This window comes from Dermacentor andersoni, chromosome 9 (assembly GCF_023375885.2).
Source record: "Dermacentor andersoni chromosome 9, qqDerAnde1_hic_scaffold, whole genome shotgun sequence".
Taxonomy (NCBI): Eukaryota; Metazoa; Arthropoda; class Arachnida; order Ixodida; family Ixodidae; genus Dermacentor; species Dermacentor andersoni.
Genome location: NC_092822.1, coordinates 108,217,487 through 108,232,725, shown reverse-complemented (window position 1 = coordinate 108,232,725; position 15,239 = coordinate 108,217,487).

Below are 15,239 nucleotides of genomic sequence, written 5' to 3'. Positions count from 1 at the left end.
CTTTTCCAAAGTCGTACATCGGGCCATACAACGAGACAAGCCAAATTAACACACTATCAGACAAGTTGACAAAGCCCGCAGCGAGGCCTGATGAGGCGAAGCGTTGTGGTGGTTCATTCGTGCCGTCATGTCACATAAAAAAATATCAACATTTTTTTTTCACCTGCGCCAAAGCATCCAGTGAAGACACTAAAGCCAGCAAAGGTAACTACGTTCTTATTTATTGTTTCTACTTTTGCTTTTAATCGCGAGGACACGTTGAGCCTCTTCAATTTTTTTGTTCTCGCTCCCCTACCCGCGCGCTGCCAGAGCCAGCCAGAGCGCATGCGTTTTTCTCGTGTTGCCCCGTCCATCAAGCAGCGCACTTCGGTGCGCGTTCGGTTTCCTCTGGCCGAGTGCATGCATCGGATGGAGTGGATGGAATGGGGCCAGGATCTAGGATTCTGTGAATCTATGATTGCGCAACATGTTTATTTGCCTAGTTTGACGCATTATATACCGTGACTTTTTCTTAGATACGTAGATTTATTAGAGACTTATTTATACGTATGTTTAATATTTTGTTGCGAGGTGTTGTGTTGCGAGGTGTTGTGTTGTGTCCAGTGGCACTTTATTGCCCTTTATCAAGCTGTTTCTTCCCATTTGTATATTCCATTGTATCTTCGCATTTCTAATGTATGAGGGCGAGTCAAATGAAAGTGAGCCTACCCACCGCGCGCAATTATGGTTCTGTTGATTATCTGCAAGGCCTTCGCGTAGCACACAGGGATCTCTCATTTAAAAAGTGACACGCAGGTGTGAGGATAAATGTTCTTTAATGCTCTCATACACTGGGTTGTACATGGTTGCGTGCCGTAATGGACGTTCCAGAAGTTGAGCAGCGTGGTGCCGTGAGGTTTTTGACAGCTGAAGGTGTTTCTCAAAAAGAAATTAGTCGCTGTATGACTGCCGTGTACATGGAACATTGCATTTCATTGGCCACTGTGAAGCGTTGGAACAAGCGGTTCAAAAAAGGACCTGAAAGTTGCAAAGACGATCCCATGGAGACCGGGCCAAAGCCATCGTGCAATCACCCCTAACAAAATTGCAAAGGTTGATGAGCTGATGAGACAAGAACGGAGGATAAGCATCGATGAACTGGCTAAGCGTGTGAATATCAGTCACGGTTCGGTTCGCGCCATAATTCATGAACATCTCGGTTATCGGCTCTTGTGCGCGCAGTGGATGCGCAAGATTTCGAACTACCGCCAGAATACGGAGAAGATCGGCGTTGCCTTTACTCATCTGATCCGCTATCACAATAAGGGTGACGATTTCTTGTCTGCAATTGTGATCGGAGACGAACCATCATGCCACTAAGAGTCTGAAACACGACGGCAAAGCTGACAATTGAAACATTCGAACTCACCACCCCCAAGGAAAGCAAAGGCCGTCATTTCTGCCAGAAAGGTGTTGTTGACTTTTATTTTTCGATCGTCAGGGGCCATTACTCATATGATTTGCTAAATCTTGAGAGACTATCAATTGTTTCCGATATTGTGAAACGCGGGATCGGCTGTGTGCCCCAATAAAGGACAAGCTACGTGGAAAATTGACGAATGAGGTCATCTTGTTCCATGACAATGCCCGTCCCAACGTCGCTGATGGGGTTAATACAAAACTGGCAAAGTTCAAGCGGGAAACGCTGCAACATCTGCCACACAGCTAAGACCTGTTGCCTTGCAACTTACACATTTTGGGGCAAACGAAAAAACAGCTCAAGGGAACCAGATTCGTCTCGGACGATGAAGTGAAAGTCGGTTGCAAAGGTTTTGAAGGAGCAACCCAAGGAGCTTTATGAGACGGGAATCGCGCGACTCGTTAGTCGATGGGACAAATGTCTAAATGTTCATGGGGACTACTTTTAATTATAGTACCCCGTTTGTCATATATTCGCATTGGCTCACTTTCATTTGACTCGCCCTCGTATATTCTGCAGAACTCTTGCTTTTTATACGTGCTCTGTTGCGACTATAATTTCGGTGCAATTACGATACACGTCCGGTGACAGCTGCTGCTGCGTAATACGCTGGAACAAATGACAGCGTCATCGAGATTTTTCACTGGCCGTTGCATATGTACAAGAATGTAAACAAGGATCTTGTATGACAAAGTGTCGTTAATATATTTGTTCTCAACTTGTTCACTTCATGGCCTTTACATTTTTCATATCAGCGGAATGCACTGGTTTGCTGGCTTCGAACTGATGTAGTTCTAAAGTTCGTGTGATATTTTCTTTCCTTATTAAATAGACAAAACACATGAAAGCATTGACATCAGTTATGTGGGGCACAATTTTTGGCACATACGAATATATTCTTTTATGAAAAAAATACATATTTTACTTGTATTGACAGTGCTTAGCGTTCAAGAATTCGTTTGCAGCATCTTTGGCAATGGCAATGCAGTTATTATTCATGTATTTGATCCCTAGGCAAATTGTTTGAGAGCAAGCTTTAGCTCGGGCCCTACTCCGACGCGGCCTATTCAGATACATGTAAAACGCAGAAACGCTTTTCTGTGATAACTCCTGAATCGCTTTTAACGAAATTTGTTGCATTTGAGAGACTAAGTTAAATTCTAGTGTCTGTTGGAAGCGGAATATCAATTTAGGGCCTGAACTTTCTTTAAAACATATTGAAAAATTTGAAAGTTCGAAAAACATAGAAGCACGAAGTTTACAAATTAACAGCTCTGCATCAAGAACAGATATCGCGGTTCTGTAAACGGCATCCATTACACCATTCAAATCGGTCAAATTCGATATGTCAATTTGTATCTTACGTGGATTAGTAATGTTATGTACAAGGGTTCTGCAAAAGCCCTACTTCCATAATACTTAATTTTTTGAGACTCATGTGTAACATATCAATATTGTCCGCTGTAGATGTACTATTATGTGCGATTCACAGAATTGTGACATCAATTTTCATTGCTGATTTACAGAGTTCTTAACTTAATTGTCTCGTTTTCTGAAAATTTTCGATTTTTGCCATTTTCAATAAAATATTGACGACCTAAATCGAAAATTCGAAACAAACGTTCACTAGAATTTAAGTTTTTTTTTAAATCCAACAAACCTCGTCAAATTTGGTGCAATGGTTGCCGAGAAAAACGAATTCTCCTTCTACATGTATTTAGACAGGAGCATCCAACCTAATGTTTCCTCTTAAGTAGGAGGCCGAGCTGCAACGTGAGCCCCCCCCGAACAAAATTTCTGGCTACGCCACTGCATACGACGAAGTTGTTACAGAACACAGAATTAAGGATATGGGGACATACATCTTCGGGTACCGGTAAACCACTGGAATCAATCAACGTGACCGAATTATCTTTGGAAGGGTTAATAACACGCCAAAACCTTTTAGGTTCATTCGCAAGCATTGTGGGCAAAGTGCGTACTTGGAAAGTCTTTTTGGCAAGTTTGATAGCTTCTGTGTAAGTACTGTTCGCCTCCTTATAAGCGTCCCATTTCGATGCCAGTGAACTTTTATTCGCTATTCGATACAGTCGTTTTTTTCGGTTGGAAAGCCTTTTTGACTTGGAATTGAACCAGGAATATGAGAATTTAAAAGACTTCATAGTAGGGGACACTTCAACTTCACAGCCTGAGTCCTTTACAACCACCAAGAATCGGGCGCCTCTCGGTGGTGTAATCTTCCTTCGTGGACCTGTCGTATACTTCGCTATCATTAATACTGCTTCACCTTTCCGGCGAAAGTGCAGCTACTGTCTTTTTTTTTCTTTTTCTGTTAGTCCGAGTATAAGCGCTCCTGCGCATGACTGCTGTTGATTATGATTTTGAGTGAATCCGGCTTGGTCTCATTTCTGTTACTCAGTGAATTATACAGGGTGCCCCAACTATAATGCAGCAAGACTAAAAAAAGAGCAGTTGCGTTACTCGAAGAAAACCTAGTGCACATTGTTTCCAGTACCGTGGAGTATCCGCCAGTAATTCTTTCGTTCCTGAAATTTAAGTCGACAATTGCAATCAATTATCTAATTCGAGAAGTATTGTGCTAATTATCAAAGTGTCGATGAGGCATCTGTAGGCACCCGCAGGCACCCCCAAATGACATCTAAATGCTGTGTTTTCAGCGACGTACTAATTGCGTGCAGTTTTTTCCGACTGGCAAACAAACCTCGCGAAATATGAAAAATACCACGCGACTGCGCTCCCACCCACATCATTAAAGCAGCGCCCTCAAATAAGCTGATTGAAAGCAACTGCATGCATTGCCTGTCGCAAACCCGAAAAGACAGCGCATCACGTTGATAATTGTATGGAAGAAGCACTAACAGCAGGTTTTGCGGCTTTGCAGCTATTCCTTCATCTCTACGTCACACTTATATATGGTTCTCAAGGCCGAATGATCACACTGATAATAAAAGCCCCTTGATAACGCGGTCGAAGCGCCGCTCTGACCACACACGATACGCGAAAAGCAATGTAATATTTGTAGCATGTTTCAAAATCCCGGCTCTGCTCGCATCTAATCGACAGAGTGCGCGCGCAGCTATATTTCACGCCAGAAACTTGCGTCGGATCAAAGCCAAATTAAAGTGACCGTTTTATTTTTCATGAAAGTATATACGTGGTGCGAAAACAGTTTCGTGTCAAAAAATAAAAGCCAAGTAAACAGCCTGGGAAGCGACCCACGTGTTGAGAAAAGGCAAAACCGATGTGCTCAAGAAAGTGAATAACCACTTTTAAGTTAGCCGAATTGGCAATCGAGACGCCTGCACAAAAAACAAACAAAAAATACATCAGATTTCAGTGTGCCCTTATTATCTATGAATTCGTAAGCGCCGTTGAATATTAACTGCTGCTGCCTAGAGGACGTGTTCGAATAGGTCTCCTTCTGCAGCTACGCAGTACTGAGTCCGCTTTATCACATCTTCAGTGGCTTTCTTAATTACCGATGCTCGAATTCCACGGCAGAAATCCGTTATCCTTGACTTGAGCTAATCGGACGTGCGTCTCATTCATGTTAACACCATCTTTCACATAACCCCTAAGAAAAAAATCGGGCGGAGAGGTTAGGTGACCTAGCCAGACAATTTACAAGCCCGTGACCAATCTATTGCGAATGAAAAATCGCGTCCAGCCAGTTTCGTGCTCGACTGCTGGTGTGTGCTGGTGCTCAATCTTGCTGATACCATATAAGTGGAAGACGTCACCGCGGCACTTCCTGAGAAAGTCATCCACCACTCCTTCAAGGATTACGTCCACGAAACGCTGTCCAGTCAGCGAGTCATTGAAGAAGGTGGGACTAATTATAGCACCTGCGTAAATTCCGTACCCCACATTGAACGACCACTGCCGATTGCGCTTTATCCAGTGTGCATTGTAGTCACTCCAATAGTGTGAATTATGCAAATTTACTTGGGTGTTTCCGTGAAAATTGGCCTCATCTGTGCAAATGACGTTGCTCAAAAAGTCCGGTCACCCGTGGGGTTTTGTGAGGACCCAATTCGAGAAATCTAGACGATTCTACAATTCCCTAGCTTCCAAGCATTGGCGCTGATTAAGGTGGCACGGGTGAAATGCCGTCGCTTGGAATCCTCCAAACTGACGACTTGGAAATTGGTACCTGGCCGGCCACGTCCCGCACGCTAGCATGAGCGTTTGAGGCCATAAATGCTACAACATCCGTGCGTCGCTGGGAGTCAAAGATGGAGTCCTCCGCCGCTGTTTCTGGCAGCTGCCGGTCTGTCTCAGGTTTTCGTAATTTCTGAAGGTAGTCGATGCGTTTGGTCTACCGCCCCACTTCCATGACTGATATATATTTAGGGCCTTCCTTTTGTTGCAATTTGCAGCGCCCAAGGCAAACATCGTGTTTTACTTCTGCTCATTAGAAAAAGACATGGCGACTGGGACGAAACAAAACGAACCTTTAAACCTTCGCACTGACGTTTTCAATTCGCTGTTGTGGTGATAGGTATTGCGGCAAAAAAAAAAAAAAAACCTTGCACTTTATCTACATTCTAAGTGCCCCTTCTGCCACACAACGATAATCGTCATCTGCCTTGATGCGTTTCCTTTCTTTAACGCTGCGAGTCCGGTACTTTCCAGTAACGAACGGCACGCGCGTTATCAGCATGATAGCATTGCCAACAGGAAAAACGCCCGTCACTGTAACTTAGATTTAGGTGCGCGTTAAAGAACCCCGGGTGATCAAAATTTCCTGAGTCCTTCTCTACGGCGTGCCTCATAATCAGAAAGTGGTTTTGGCACTTTCTGATTGATTAATTTTTTTAACGGCCATCGCAAGCACTCGCGCATAGCCTTGCGCACGGCCCTCGGACGTTTTCCAAGTTTCGACGACAGCCGTTTTCGTTCATTTCGCGAAGGACAGTTTTTCTACCTTGCCATGACACAGGCTTCCAATGCCGAATCCTCACACTGTCCTTTGGAATAAGATCACACGCTCTGCACAAGCAGGAACTGCATAAACAGATTATTCGCCGAAAGTACCTTTTTCTAAAGGTCATCAGTCGACATAGCATGAATTGTGCACGCGTTGTCTGCCTTTTTCGAGCTGTCCGTTTCGAGCTGCTCGATCGGCAGCCATGCATGGCAACAAGCAGATGGCAATCACTGCAGTAATTTTCGAGGGTCCGATGATTACTCGAAAAAGAGAGTGGGCAATGTGGAGGTTCAAGCATTATGAGAGAGCGATGATTACGCGGGTAAGTACGACATTTCTTTGTATCGGAAGACCACCTAATGGAGATCACGTGTTTCAAAACTTCAGGGCGTCGGAACACGTGACATTCGGTTTGTTGCGCTTGGCTTGGAATGCTACAGGTGACGCAGGCTATCACAATTTTAGCTGCAGTCGCGGAAACAGACGCTCGCCTATTGTTTGCTGCTATAGTCGGATACAAGTTAAGTCTGCAGTGAAGCCCCGCCCACGCCCTCATAACCGCCAGCCATTGTTCTTCTGCGAGGCTGCAAGTAGTTCGTATTTCAAACTTTTCCTGTTGCCTAAATAAGGCGGCAGCCATAAAAATAAAGTTATAAGCGCGTAATTTCATACGTCTTCACTCGTCTATTATAGTGGAACGCCGAAAGCCTAATTATTTATCGAACCGAAATGAAACCCTTGTTTTGCTGCAACTACTCCGCCCTTAAACTGGCTCTCTCAACTACTACACGCAGAGACAAAGCAACAGCGCGCGCATTAGATCCCATAGATGAGATGAATATTTACAATTAGTATTAGGGTTATAATTATATTCGAGCGCTGATTGCCGTGCTATCGTTTGCTAACGAAGCTTTCCCTCAAGTCTAAATATTTTAAGGCAGTTTGTCGTGTGCGTATCATGGCTACGCACACTTATATCGCATTCCGTTTCTCTACCACGGGTGCGCTTTAAAACCACGGCGCTGCAGTTTTTGCTTTTCTCTTCTTTCTTCTTCTCCGCCCTTAAACTGGCTCTCTTAACTGTACAGCCGCCCTGATTTTTAATAATATAGCGCGAGCGTCGACTGAACTGTTGGTGAGCGCCTTATAACGGCGATAAGCGCGCAACAAGGCGAGAGTTCGCGCACGAGCAGGAAGAAAGCTCGTGCGCGTGCGCGAACTCTCGCCTTGTTGCACGCTTATCGCCGTTATAAGGCGCTCACCAGCAGTTCAGTCGACGCTCGCGCTATATTATTAAAAATCAGGGCGGCTGTACTACACGCAGAGACACAGAAACAGCGCGCGCATTAGATCCCATAGATGAGATGAATATTTACAATTAGTATTAGGGTTATAATTATATTAGAGGGCTGATTGCCGTGCTATCGTTTGCTAACGAAGCTTTCCCTCAAGTCTAAATATTTTAAGGCAGTTTGTCGTGTGGGTATCATGGCTACGCACGCTTATATCGCATTCCGTTTCTCTACCACGGGTGCGCTTTAAAACCACGGCGCTGCAGTTTTTGCTTTTCTCTTCTTTCTTCTTCTCCGCCCTTAAACTGGCTCTCTTAACTGTACAGCCGCCCTGATTTTTAATAATATAGCGCGAGCGTCGACTGAACTGTTGGTGAGCGCCTTATAACGGCGATAAGCGCGCAACAAGGCGAGAGTTCGCGCACGAGCAGGAAGAAAGCTCGTGCGCGTGCGCGAACTCTCGCCTTGTTGCACGCTTATCGCCGTTATAAGGCGCTCACCAGCAGTTCAGTCGACGCTCGCGCTATATTATTAAAAATCAGGGCGGCTGTACTACACGCAGAGACACAGAAACAGCGCGCGCATTAGATCCCATGGATGAGATGAATATTTACAGTTATTATTAGAGTTATAATTATATTAGAGGGCTGATTGCCGTGCTATCGTTTGCTAACGAAGCTTTCCCTCAAGTCTAAATATTTTAAGGCAGTTTGTCGTGTGGGTATCATGGCTACGCACGCTTATATCGCATTCCGTTTCTCTACCACGGGTGCGCTTTAAAACCACGGCGCTGCAGTTTTTGCTTTTCTCTTCTTTCTTCTTCTCCGCCCTTAAACTGGCTCTCTTAACTGTACTACACGCAGAGACAAAGAAACAGCGCGCGCATTAGATCCCATAGATGAGATGAATATTTACAATTATTATTAGAGTTATAATTATATTCGAGGGCTGATTGCCGTGCTATCGTTTGCTAACGAAGCTTTCCCTCAAGTCTAAATATTTTAAGGCAGTTTGTCATGTGCGTATCATGGCTACGCACGCTTATATCGCATTCCGTTTCTCTACCACGGGTGCGCTTTAAAACCACGGCGCTGCAGTTTTTGCTTTTCTCTTCTTTCTTCTTCTCCGCCCTTAAACTGGCTCTCTTAACTGTACTACACGCAGAGACAAAGAAACAGAGCGCGCATGCGATCCGATAGATGAGATGAATATATATATATATATAGAAAACTATCAGTCATAGCTCTCGTAGTATAGCCCTCTGGGCCGTTTCCTTTTTTTTTTTTCGAAAGTAGTCCTATTAGGGTTATTATAATTACACGAAGGTATTTCGCCCTCATCAGCAGCAGTCCTTGGTATAGTTATTCTGGCGGCTAGCTTCCCACGCTATGCGCGCCGCCATCGCACCTGGTTAAGCTTTTCCTAGACGCTAGAGTTATGCTTTGTCCGCGCAACCTTGAGCGATCGGAAAGCGCGTTTCCCCCTCTTGGCCGGCGGAGAAGGGAGGCTTCGTTCCGGCCGCGAAGCTCTCCACATCTCTGTAAGGTGCCTTGCGGATGTCTCGTGCTGACGATGCCCTCTCGGTGAGCGCATATTTCACCCCTCATCTTTTAAGAGGTTCAATACATACAAGCATTTGTCTAGCAAACCAGATTTTTTTCAAGGGAATTTTCCACGTCTCAGTAATTTCTCTCGTCGTATTCGAGTGCTGATTGCCGTGTTATAGTTTGTTAACGAAGCTTTCCTCAAGTCTAAATATTTTAAGGCAGTTTTCCTAGCCTCTAAAGCCGCTCGAGTTCGCTCTTCTCCTTGAGCGGCCATTTTTCCTAGAAAGTATGCCTTCCAACTACTCCGCCCTTAAACTGGCTCTCTCAACTACTACACGCAGAGACAAAGCAACAGCGCGCGCATTAGATCCCATAGATGAGATGAATATTTACAATTAGTATTAGGGTTATAATTATATTCGAGTGCTGATTGCCGTGCTATCGTTTGCCGACTATCGCGGACAACATGAGTCTCTTTCCACGTAAGTGTGAGGCTCAGAGGAGGAGCTGTGGCGCTTGAAAGTAGCCTGGGGCCTGACGAACCAACCGACTGAGCTATCTTTCCGGGCAACATCGAAGGGTCACGAGTTCAAATCACCTGTGATGTTCCTTTTTTTTTAATGTCTTTTTTTTCTTTCTTTTAATGTCTTTGCCTTTATTTTATCACTGTACGGGAACCCTCCTAAAAAAAAAAAAAGAAAGATATATATCTTCAAATATGTATGGCCTCACACTCACATGTGCAGGTCATAAATACCAGGTTCTCTAGCCGAGTGCCATCCATGCGGTATAACCGAGCTCAGATTGGTCCACCTTGACTTACCAAGTAGGGCACCACTGTAGGTTAAATGAGGCGTACAACTCCTGCGGGACCCGCCGTGGTTGTTCAGTGGTTATGGTGTTAGACTGCTGAGCACGAGGTCGCGGGATCGGACCCCGACCACGGCGGCCGCATTTCGATGGGGGCGAAATGCGAAAACACCCGTGTACTTAGAATTAGGTGCACGTTAAAGAACCCCAGGTGGTCGAAATTTTCGGAGTCCTCCACTACGACGTGCATAATCAGAAAGTGGTTTTGTCACGTAAAACCCCATAAATTAATTTTTAATTTAACTCCTACGGGGACGGTAGAGTATCCGTCTCCAGTGCAAGAGGACCGTGATTCAAATCCCGGTGCCGCGCTATTCTCCACCGGAAAATGCACAAAAAAAACCGTGTGTTGAGAAAATTGCACAAACAGGCCTGGAGTGCGGCCTGATCCCGGTGACCAGAACCGGTAACGCACTCTCTCACCAGAGCAGGATTGGCCACCCTGGTGCAGTACTTGGCCACAACCTCCTATGTGAATACAACAATCGAACCCCGGCCCTCAGTCCCCAGCAGCCGCGAAGCAACTGACCACGGCGGCGGTCAGATCTGTGACGCTGCAGAGGGTGCTAAGAATACCTGGCTCCGGACAGGCCGCCATTGGAATCTGAACCTGGCAACGTTTAACGTTAGAACGCTATCTAGTGAGGCGAGTCTAGCAGTGTTATTGGAGGAATTAGAGGGTAGTAAATGGGATATAATAGGGCTCAGTGAGGTTAGGAGGACAAAAGAAGCATATACAGTGCTAAAAAGCGGGCATGTACTGTGTTACCGGGGCTTAGCGGAGAGACGAGAACTAGGAGTCGGATTCCTGATTAATAAGGAAATAGCTGGTAACATACAGGAATTCTATAGCATTAACGAGAAGGTGGCATGTCTTGTTGTGAAACTTAATAAGAGGTACAAAATGAAGGTTGTACAGGTCTACGCTCCTACATCTAGTCATGATGACCAGGAAGTCGAAAGCTTTTATGAAGACGTAGAATCGGCGATGGGTAAAGTCAAAACAAAATACACTATACTGATGGGCGACTTCAATGCCAGGGTAGGCAAGAAGCAGGCTGGAGACAAGTCAGTGGGGGAATATGGCATAGGCTCTAGGAATAGCAGAGGAGAATTATTAGTAGAGTTTGCAGAACAGAATAATATGCGTATAATGAATACCTTTTTCCGCAAGCGGGTTAGCCGAAAGTGGACGTGGAGGAGCCCGAATGGTGAGACTAGAAATGAAATCGACTTCATGCTCTGCGCGAACCCTGGCATCGTTCAAGATGTAGACGTGCTCGGCAAGGTACGCTGCAGTGACCACAGGATGGTAAGAACTCGAATTAGCCTAGACTTGAGGAGGGAACGAAAGAAACTGGTACACAAGAAGCCAATCAATGAGTTAGCGGTAAGAGGGAAACTAGAGGAATTCCGGATCAAACTACAGAACAGGTATTCGGCTTTAACTCAGGAAGAGGACCTTAGTGTTGAAGCAATGAACGACAATCTCATGGGCATCATTAAGGAGTGCGCAATAGAAGTCGGTGGTAACGCCGTTAGACAGGAAACCAGTAAGCTATCGTAGGAGACGAAAGATCTGATCAAGAAACGCCAATGTATGAAAGCCTCTAATCCTACAGCTAGAATAGAACTGGCAGAAGTTTCTAAGTTAATCAACAAGCGTAAGACAGCGGACATCAGGAACTATAATATGGATAGAATTGAACAGGCTCTCAGGAACGGAGGAAGCCTAAAAACAGTGAAGAAGAAACTAGGAATAGGCAAGAATCAGATGTGTGCGTTAAGAGACAAAGCCGGCAATATCGTTACTAATATGGACGAGATAGTTCAAGTGGCTGAGGAGTTCTATAGAGATTTATACAGTACCAGTGGCACCCACGACGATAGTGGAAGAGAGAATAGCCTAGAGGAATTCGAAATCCCACAGGTAACGCCAGAAGAAGTAAAGAAAGCCTTAGGAGCTATGCAAAAGGGGAAGGCAGCTGGGGAGGATCAGGTAACAGCAGATTTGTTGAAGGATGGGGGTCAGATTGTTCTAGAGAAACTGGCCACCCTGTATACGCAATGCCTCATAACCTCGAGCGTACCGGAATCTTGGAAGAACGCTAACATAATCCTAATCCATAAGAAAGGGGACGCCAAAGACTTGAAAAATTATAGACCGATCAGCTTACTGTCCGTTGCCTACAAAGTATTTACTAAGGTAATCGCAAATAGAATCAGGAACACCTTAGACTTCTGTCAACCAAAGGACCAGGCAGGATTCCGTAAAGGCTACTCAACAATAGACCATATTCACACTATCAATCAAGTGATAGAGAAATGTGCAGAATATAACCAAGCCTTATATATAGCTTTCATTGATTACGAGAAAGCGTTTGATTCAGTCGAAACCTCAGCAGTCATGGAGGCATTACGGAATCAGGGTGTAGATGAGCCATATGTAAAAATACTGGAAGATATCTATAGCGGCTCCACAGCCACCGTAGTCCTCCACAAAGAAAGCAACAAAATCCCTATAAAGAAAGGCGTCAGACAGGGAGATACGATATCTCCAATGCTATTCACAGCATGTTTACAGGAGGTATTCAGAGACCTGGAGTGGGAAGAATTGGGGATAAAAGTTGATGGAGAATACCTTAGCAACTTGCGATTCGCTGATGATATTGCCTTGCTTAGTAACTCAGGAGACCAATTGCAATGCATGCTCACTGACCTGGAGAGGCAAAGCAGAAGGGTGGGTCCGAAAATTAATCTGGAGAAAACTAAAGTACTGTTTAACAGTCTCGGAAGAGAACAGCAGTTTACGATAGGTAGCGAAACACTGGAAGTGGTAAGGGAATACATCTACTTAGGGCAGGTAGTGACCACGGATCAGGATCATGAGAATGAAATAACCAGAAGAATAAGAATGGGTTGGGGTGCGTTTGGCAGGCATTCTCAAATCATGAACAGTAGGTTGCCACTATCCCTCAAGAGAAAAGTGTACAACAGCTGTGTGTTACCAGTACTCACATATGGGGCAGAAACCTGGAGGCTTACGAAAAGGGTTCTGCTGAAATTGAGAACGACGCAACGAGCTATGGAAAGAGGAATGATGGGTGTAACGTTAAGGGATAAGAAAAGAGCAGATTGGGTGAGGCAACAAACGCGGGTAAACGACATCTTAGTTGAAATCAAGAAAAAGAAATGGGCATGGGCCGGACATGTAATGAGGAGGGAAGATAACCGATGGTCACTAAGAGCTACGGACTGGATTCCAAGAGAAGGGAAGCGTCGCAGGGGGCGGCAGAAAGTTAGGTGGGCAGATGACATTAAGACGTTTGCAGTGACAACATGGCCACAATTAGTACATGACCGGGGTAGTTGGAGAAGTATGGGAGAGGCCTTTGCCCTGCAGTGGGCGTAACTAGGCTGATGATGATGATGATGATGATGATGATGATGATTTACTGTCAAGTTTCGCTTCATTTGGCAGTTAAGTTTCACGAGTAGAACGATCTCAGCAATGAAATGAACTGTACCGAGGACTTTTGAAGACGGAAATGCCCAGACTCCATACACTTTGTCCATGTCTGTTGCACACCTCGTCACTTCCACCGATGAAAAGACTCTTCAAGAACAGCAGACGCTCCGGAGGTATCAAGTGCGACGCCATTTTGAAAACGTCACATGACGATGACTTCGTTTGCTTCTGTGATTGGTTAGCGGAATAACACAACCCCGCGCGGTCCGTGTGCCTTGGTTGCCAACTGCTGTTTTTTAAGCTGTATCCTACTATAACCCCATCCTTCAAACGGCTTCGCGTAGAATAGAGCAAACACAGTGTACTCTGCCAAACACATCGTAGATCACCGCGTAGGTAAGCAAGTTTCCAGGTCGTCGTACGAGCCTGGAAACCAGGAGGAGGCGAGGGTAAGTTCTGTGTGCACTTCAAAAACGCTCCCACAGTCACTTGTTAACAAAAGTCAGCACGCAGTAAATTTCTGGAATCTTACTTTATCTTCAAATCTTCGGGTCACAGCCTGTTGGATAGCTGACATGCAGTCATGGTGCACGGTGCTTGCTTGCTTTCTTCCAGCAGCGACAAATGTGCGCACTGCCTTAGGACCACGTTGAAGGCCTGGTTGCTGACACGTGTGCTTGAAGGAATGTGGGGTAGGTGAGACGACTACAGGCGGATACGACTTGTCTGCAGTGAAGCCCCACCCACGCCCTCATAACCGCCAGCCACTGTTCCTCTGCGAAGCTGCAAAAAGTTCGCGCTTCAAACTTTCCCTGTTACCTAAATAAGGCGGCAGAGACAAAAATAAAATTATAAGTGTGTGATTTTGTACGTTTTCACTCGTCTATTATAGCGGAACAGTCAAAGCCTAATTCTTTACTGAACCGAAATAAAACGCTTGCTTCGCGGCAGCTATTCACTGTCAAGTTTCACTCCAGTTGGCAATTAAGTTTCACGAGTAAAACGGGCTCAGCAATGAAATGAATTGTACCGAGGACTTTTTAAGACTGAAATGCTCAGACTCCATGCACTTTGTCTATGTTTGTTGCACACCTCATCGCTTCCGCCGATGAAAAGACTCTTAAAGAACAGCAAACGCTCCGGAGGGATCAAGTACGACGCCTTTTTGAAATGGTCACATCACGACAGTTTTGTCTGCTTCTGTGATTGGCTGGCGGAGTAACAACCTGGCGCCACGGAGGAAGGAAACTAAGGAGAGGCCCTGACGTCACTCTTTGTGAAGCAAAAGTGAAGCCGGAAGTTGGCGTTACTCATGGCGATGCTCTGCCTTTTGGGCCTCCCGCCTCTCTTGTTTACATTTTTCGCGAAACCACGCCGCGCTGCGCGTGGTTTCGCGCGGGGAGCGCGCGCGCTCGCGCAACATCCGGCAGAACACGGTGCAGGTAACACAGAGCAACAAGACACGGTGACTAACGCAAACCCGCGCACACAGCGCCTTTGCCACTGCACGAAACCTACCAGAGCAACACGTGTGAGCGCTCAAAACCATAACAACGCCGCCATTGTGGCCCAAAAGGCGTGGCCATACAACAACAAAAAATAAAAAAGCAGCAAAAAAATGAGAACCTATTACGTCATTTCCGCCACACTT